Raw genomic sequence first — 8,929 nt, 5'->3', positions numbered from 1 at the left:
TGTCATCATATTAAGATACGCCATTGAATTGTCAAACGTTTATACTAACATTGTGTTTGATGAAACATATTCGTTAGGAAATTTATACAAACATTGCGTTTGATACAACATATTAAGATACTCCATTGATATATGCTCTCGCCAGAATATTCATCCTTTTCTCATCTGCCATGTCTTTTGGCAGTTTCGCTTCTCCTTCCAATGATGTTGCACATATTTGTTGAACTAGAATAGCCTTCATCTTTACTTTCCACAAAGTAAAATCATTCAAACCATTGAACTTCTCCAAATCAAATTTCTGAGATGTCATCTTCAATCATCAAAACACCAACCACAACTTTGATACCATTTGTTAGGAAATCTGATGACATTTGTCAAAAATCAAAACAACTCTAGTACCAATTGTTAGGAAATCATACAACACTTGTAAAGAATCAAAACTTATCTGATGCCAATTGCCAAGATCTGATGATCCTTGTTAGGAAGTAATACGGATAACATAAGAAACAAAAAACAAACAAAGACACAGTATATATGTGGTTCAACAAGGTGACCTACATCCACAGGTAACATGGGAGTATTCTTATTCACAAGTTCTCAAACAGAGATTACAACTACAAACAACAGAGATTCACCTACTCACTAAGGATACAAGATACAAAAAACAAGACCAACATGCATCCCTATTTGTAGATTAGGGATTAAACCTACAAAACTAATAGGCCAAGCCCATCAATCTATATTCCCATGAAGGTGTCAACCAATCACAATCCGCCATGTAGGGGTTTCTGAAACCTTCAAACTTGAGAAACATTGCATTGATACCATCCATTCATATGATAATGCATCCTGTGCCACTATTGGCACATCAAGTTCCATGATGGGATAACAGGTGCCATTGACTGGCACATTCTGCACATGACACTTCTTCTGATACTCAAGTCTCCTGTCAGATGCTCCATTTCAAATAGTTCCATCATATTCGAGGAGTTCCATCATATTTAAAAGTGTTATCATATACAAAAATGCCACCATATCAAATAGTGCCATCATATCCAAGAGTTCGATCACACTGAAAGAGTGTCATCATGTTAAGTTGCTCCATAGAATTGTCAAATGCTTCAACTCTCATTTTAGTCTTCAATTCTCAAGTCACGTTTAACATTTTATGATATTTTAATGTTTTTGGTTTGATCTCGATATAACTTTTCACCCTTATAATCAAAACATGAGAAGTATGAAGGGATTGTCAATTAAAACATTAGGAAATGTAACTGTAGCACAATAAAGTAAGGTGTTTGATTCGATTTGATCATTAGTAGTTTTTGTCCAATAGGTCATTTAACTTACATTGATCATTTCAATCAAGTCACTTTGACCCTTTTAAACTGTTTAGCTGGTTACAGATCCGAGCTGGCATCTAACATATTGGGGAAGCAGATGAGAAATCGTCATGTTGACTCCATGACAACTCCAAGTAAACGATTCCCTCTACAAAATATATCCCATCCTAATTTGGACCACCATCAATTTCATTATTTCCCTTTTTCGTTAAAAGCTTCACTCAAGTACCGATCACATCATAATGTCGTTTTCTTCAATTCCGTCCTCAAGAAACCATCCTCTACAACTTTCTAATTTCCAAGAATCTAACAAAGTGAAGAGCCATGACTATGATAAGCAGGTTAAGAAACATACTAGATGGAAATTCAAATATCCATGCAGGCAATTTGAAACTGCCACGATAGCTTGTAAGCTCTGATTTTCCATATTTTGTGTTTCCAAAAAAATTGATGTGATTTGTTTTATTAGTTTAGATAACCATAATAAAACCCTAACGGTGTAATTTGAGTGAAAGTGATGATGTTGATAGTGGTTTTGGAGAATCTGGTTAACAGCCAAATGTCTAGTATTATAACAGATTTATATTGGAGTAACATGTTTGACAATGGTTTTATGTTAAAAACTATGTTGAGAAAATGTGGTTATTTTCTCTGGAAGGATGAGGAGAGATAGGACGAGTACCATAAAATCTTAATTATCCCATTAAAGCATAAAGCTAGATAACATGTAGGGCATGTATGAATTATTAAGCCTTGGGAAAAAGGTAATGGAATTCAAGTTTCTCCATTTGAATAGAATGAGGAGGTTCAAAAGTTTGAGAATAAGGTTTCACAGTAAAAAGGGACTTATGGAGAAGGTTGAGAAGAAATAAGATGATTCCATGCAGGAAGCTTTCAGGTTGAAGATTGTTTTTGTGTGCAATGTGATGGTTGTGGTATTTTGGCACTTTAAGTTCAATCAATGAAGTTAAAGTTTCAAGGGTAGGGTGTTAGTATATGTAATAGGATATTGGTTGTTAGTGTAGATAGTATTCCAACCATGTTTTGATAGCCATGGTAGATTGGATGTTGTTCCTAACATTAGTATGTAAGTTTTGTTGAATAGTGCCAATGCCCATGTAGTGGAGCATATATAATGTTTTTCTTTTTTGTGGACCACATTGCCTTTGTCAAATTTGGACCACCATCACACACTTCCCAACACCATAGTCAATATTAATCATTAAAATATACTCATAAAGGACCATATTAGTCATTCTCATCCATGCAACCTGTAAAATTGAAAATGTAGTTGAAAATAATGCAATAAAGTAAGTGACTTGGTGACTTTTCATGGCCCAAAAGATCCCAGCTTCAAAATAAAGCATTATACTTTCACCAAATAGACACCATCTCATGCATGGGGGATTCCAAACCGTAAAGGAGACAATTATATGCATCAAGAACCTTAGAAAGACCAATAGTGGCAACTCATAGCTCCTGGAGTGGTACCAAACCACTAGATCTCATTCTTGGGGCCAAAAAGGGACCAAAACTCATACAAAATAGATCTAAGCAAACAATGAACAAGATTACAGCTTTTTACCTCAAACAAGTGGAAATAAAGCACATAATCAAGATCCACAAGCTCTTCCTTGATCCCCAACATTGCACCAAACTCCATCTTCTTGAATGTGAGCCAAAACACACCACGAGCTCAAAAACACAACCATGGAGGCTAAGGGACGATTTTTAGGGTTTTGGGGACTAGGAGGCTGGTAAAGAAGCCAACCCTAAAGACTTAATGAGTTTATATAGGGTACGCATCCAAAAATAAGGATTTTTATTTCCCCTCGCACGCCACGCGTACTTCTCGTACGCCCAGCGTACGAGGTCTCGCAATCCCGATCTGGCCCTCGCAGTACGCTAAGCGTACACAACATTTTTCCTAGCGCACTACCCTTCACATCAGTACGCCCCACATACTTCATAAGTATGACCCACGTACAATGGTTTCCCCTCAAACCCTAACATATTCCGAAGGCCATAACTTCTTCGTTATAAATCCGATTATGACGATCCTTATATCCATGAAAAGGTAACAAGAAGCTCTATTCTTTAATCAACCCATACCCGCCTTACAATATTCGAGAGAACATCCAATTTCCATAAAAGCCCAAGTTGACAATTTACCAAAATTCCTTTTGACTCCAAAACACAAACCGAATACCCGGATCATCCAAATTACATCATCCACCTCCAAATGAGCCCAAATCCCAATTCTTCAAGGGTCCTAAGCCTGCTAATACCCAATCCCTGATCACCAACCCGGAATGGGAAACGATTCGAACCTGTTTAATAACTTGTAGCGTTACTCTAAAAAATCCACAAATAGAGGGGGTAGGTCTGTTACCTGGAGGAGAAAACGGAGACGATGGTGGTGATTTCAATATCTTATCTCAGCATTTGATCCCGCTAATACGATTATACGAACCTGTTTAATAAATTGTAGCACTACTCTAAAAAATCAACCATGTACCGAAGAAAAAATATAGAGAGTTTCAATTTCCTTCCGTCGATGACATGGGTGACCAGTGATTTAAGGTGGCAATAAGAAGAGAGACCCCAATGGTGGTGTCAATGCGGTGTTCTGGAGATGGTGATGAACGACCGACATGTTAGAGAGAGTATATAGAAGGAGTGATGGTGACGACGATAAACAGTGAGACAGAGAGAGATTAGGTTTTGAGAGACTGAAAATGATGGAGAAGACGGTGTCAAGTTCCTCGGTTTAGAAGCTACTTTAAACAAAGGCACGGGAAACCAAATGACAAGGTTTGGCCGATTCAATTTTGTTAAGAAACAGGGAGAAGGCGTTCCATATACTAGGAGGAGATAAGGGACTAATGATATTCTTAGAGATATAATAGATAATATATATATATATATATATATATATATATATATATATATATATATATATATATATATATAATATTATGTTAAAGATTGGTTGTACTTTAAACATAGATACTTGAATGTCTTAAACAAATATTATTATTATATTCAATTTATTTTTAGAAATAATGAGATTTCTTTTATTATATATATATATATATATATATATATATATATATATATATATATATGGGCTTAGGAAATATGTGGCTGTCATGTACCTAATGTTAGATATATAGAACCATAAAAAACTACACAGTTTTAACAGAATGCAATCAAATCTCGCTACCATCTTTCTTGTGTCTTCTCTTAGAGCTTATGCTTAGCTTTTTATATATTTTTATGGAATTTTATAAGTTTAATATTGCACCACAAACCATGTATAAAAATATTTTACCAACTACTTGTATGTCTCCAAATTGAAATTTAATACAGAAACTACATTGAATGATTGAAATTGTTCATTAAAAAACCCACTAAAACTCCTTCCATAAGCCACTATAGAAAAACCGTATAAGTATACATAAGATAGGTGTTGAAGAAGTTAAGAAACCTACTAGAGGTCAAATAAAAAACGCATTCAAAATAGATACATATTTAAAACGAATCACGAAATCAAATATAATATGAGTTCAAAGACAATAGAAAGAAGCTAACAATGAAAAGAAAATATGTTTTTTAATCAAAATGAAATCAATTTTTATGGCTTTATACCTAACATTACATACATAACCACATATTCATTTTTCCTTTTATATGAATCCATTAAATTTGTAAAGTTTTATGAAAATATAAAATACAAAAATTTAACCAGTTAAAACAATGACAGATAAAATATTATGTAATAATCTATTAAACTCTATAAAATTTAATTAATTAAGAAAATGTGGCAACACTCATAAAAAAATCTTGAGCCCTCGTAACAAATTACCTGATTATGCTTTTTTTTAGTCACGAAAAGAAAAGAGACGCTCCTTACATTTTAGGACTCACGTGACTTTGACCAAAGGAGCACGTGTTCAACCTCGTTCTACCTGGCCTCATCATTAGAATGGTACCAACAAGTTTTGTGTTCAAAGATACCAAACCGATGTATATAAAATTTTTGTTATGGATTTTCTTTTTGAATTAATATTTATATATAGTTTGTTTGTTTGTGATTATAATGGTGTACAAGTTTTTTTTGTCTGTTTTCTGTAATTCAGTTATGGATTTGCTTTTGAAATTAATATTTATATATAATTTATTTGTTTGTTTGAAATTATAATGTTGTACAAGTTTTTATGGCTGTTATGTTATCTGTAATCCGGACCGATGCCAGTGACCCCAGAGTCAAGATTGCATCTCCGTTTTTTTTCACAGTATTTGCCGAAACAGTCTTTTGACAGTGTTTTTCAGGTCCTATTTAAACTAGTTCCTTCCATTTTTACATTTGTTATTTGTTTGAATACCAGGTGTTAGACCCATGTATTATATGAGTTTATTTTAAAAAAATTAAATATTAAATTTTAACAATTTGAAAAGTTTGAATATATATAAAAAATAGAAAAAATTTTGAATTATTAAAATTGATAAGATTTTAATGTAGGGATAATCTTATAAAAACCCAACATATTTTCATCAAAGTCTTAAAAAAACTCACTATATTATTTTTTTTGTACATTAAAACTCTTATATTTTTTAAAATGTATAATTTAAGGCATTGAGCTCGGTAAATCCTAGATATCCAAAAATACTAGGTACTCGATTCTTAACGTTTCTATTGTTACAATTCATAAAATTGAAAAAAAAAATTTAAAATATGAGGGTTTAAATGCACTAAAAAAATAATATAATAATTTTTTTAATCCTTTCATGAAAATAAAGTAGGGTTTTCTAAACTCAGAAAACCTTAAATAAGAATTTTAGAAAATATAAGGGTTTTAGTGTACTAAAAAATAATATAGTGGTTTTTTTAAGCATTTGGTGAAAATATGTTGGGTTTTTATAAGATTTTCCCTTTAATGTTTTGAATACATTACATATATAAATCATTTCTAATGAATATCTTACATATATATTACCTTACATATTAAATGTTGAATTTTAATTTAATAAAATGAAAAATACAATAAAATGACAATTGGAAAATAGAAAATTTAAAAATTCTAGAAAATATCATGTATCCAAATGGAAGTGAAGAGGACATGTGACAAAAAAAAACTTTCATTTATTAGAGTAGATATTCGCCATTTTTGCATATAAGTTATGTAAATTTAAATATAATGTACAATGATAACATAAAAAAACATTTGTAAATGTTATTAATAAAATATGAACATATAAAAGTTACAATAACTACATTGTTTACAAATAATGATTTAGATAGCCGAAAAGAAGAAACATTAGATAACTAAAATGATGATGTTAGAATATGAGGAATGTACATTCTTCCTTGTGGTTTGCCACCGTGTCAATGGAGAACATCGCCCCTAGTGTGCGGTTTAAACCGCACTTTCTCCTTCCACGTCTCTCAGGTTAAGCTTTTTATTTTTGGGTTGTTTTAAAATTTTTAAATGGGATTTTTGGGTTGTTTTAAAATTTTTAAATGGGCTATCGTTGGGCTACAAAAAACACACATACACATGAAACAAATCCAGAGAGTAATTTTTTTTTTGAATTATTCTAGCATAATGAACAAAATATGCCAAGTATTGAGGTTTATGTTTTTTTCTAAAAATAAATTGTTTTATAAAATTAAAAGCATATATGTTGCCATGGTTTCCAAAAGAGCACTTTAATAAAGAAAGTTTTTTTTTGATTTTTATTTTACAGTTATTTTTTTTTCTTTTTTAAGTTATTTTATCTGTGTTTATTTTTTAAATTATTTTAATCGTTTTATGTGTGTTTTTTAAGTATGTAGGATTATTTAATTTCATTTATTTTTTTTAATTTTAAGTAATGCAATGCAATGCTTTTTTTATTTTGAAGAAATTTTATGTTATTTTTATTAAAAATGAAGTTTTATTTAAATTAAATTATTAAATAAATGAGTGTCATCACTCCTTGGATGTGCCAATGAATCATACTTTTTCTGTTAAAGCTAATGTGACGTTTATATGTCACCATTTCCTCCGACCTTAGATAATTGAAGATATGAAAAAAGAAAAGAAAAAAAGAGCAGAGGTTTGAGGCATCAAATACCTTATTAGATTTAGCGTCTTTTATATATATATATATATATATATATATATATATATATATATATATATATATATATATATATATATATATATATATATATATAATATTTTAGTTTAAATATTATGTTTTTTCAGTTATAGCATTGTACTTTTTCATATTTATATTATTTTGTAGCATTTTATTTTTGTTATTCTTTCTATTATAGTAATGTACTTTAAATATTTTTTGTTTTTTTTTCTATTATAACAATTTACTTTTGTTTTTTTTCAGTTATAACATTGTACTTTAAACAATCATATTACCTAATTAAGCTAAAGTCATAACGATTAAAATTAAGTCATTTCCAATATTAAGCACTTTCAAACCATATTATCATGAAAGTAAAAACATATTAAACACTTACCTTTTAATCACTTTACAATACAAAACCAATAGCAACTATTCATTAAGCATTCACTTACAAAACAAATTAAGCACTTATCATGAGAATAGAAACACATTAAGCATGTAACATTCATAAAATTCTTGAAAATTTTAAACTTTTTAAACAACCCAATACCAACATTTGTTTACAAATTGTTTTCAAAATAAGTTTCACATCAGAGAAATCTCAAAATCATAAAACAAAAACTTGAGGAGGTGCACGATCACCCTTTTGCCTTGTCGCGGTCCTCTGAGGTACCTGAAACACAATCCAAAACTATAAGCCCAAAGCTTAGTGAGTTCCCCCAAAATACTGATACATAACAAATAGTACAAATATAATAATAGCATGTAATGGGTCCACAACTTAACATAATGGATTATCCATGAGCCCACAACATAAGTCTGGCTTACCCTTGGCCCACAACTTATGCCTGGCCTGCTCCCTGTCTTGATCAGTCCTTGGACTGAATGCCGCGAGGCCCTCAATACAAGTCTGACATGCCCTTCCCGACCCTCAGCTCGTATCTGGAATGCTCATGAGTCCTCAGTATGAGCCTGGCACGCCCTCCCTGGCCCTCAACTCATATATGGCATAAACTAGGGTTTGTTAGCTACAACACGGAGCTGTACAACCTCAACCAAACTATACAATATGTCGACATATAACATATAATATCATATACAGATAAACAACCAATAACACAGGTAGTCCTAAAGATCTACCGAACTAGCATATCAAAACTAGCATGCATATATATATATATATATATATATATATATATATCATACTCAGCATATCAACAATATTAGGTTATCAAACCAATGGTCCGCTGTCACACCCCAAAACCGGAATGGCGGAAACGTTTTGGGACGGAGGACGTCATGTACAGTATTACAACAATGCATAATAGTAAACAAGCAACAACATCATCCATTGAATTAATAATATAATTTTAATACAAGTGTGTTTTGTGTATAGTTTATAAGACACCAAAAATGAATAATCAAAATAGAGACGAGTCTTGAAAGCTCCATCTTTT

This window comes from Lactuca sativa, chromosome 6 (genome assembly GCF_002870075.4).
Source record: "Lactuca sativa cultivar Salinas chromosome 6, Lsat_Salinas_v11, whole genome shotgun sequence".
Classification (NCBI taxonomy): domain Eukaryota; kingdom Viridiplantae; phylum Streptophyta; class Magnoliopsida; order Asterales; family Asteraceae; genus Lactuca; species Lactuca sativa.
The sequence above is the reverse complement of the archived record's forward strand: the minus strand, read 5'-3'. Positions refer to the sequence as shown.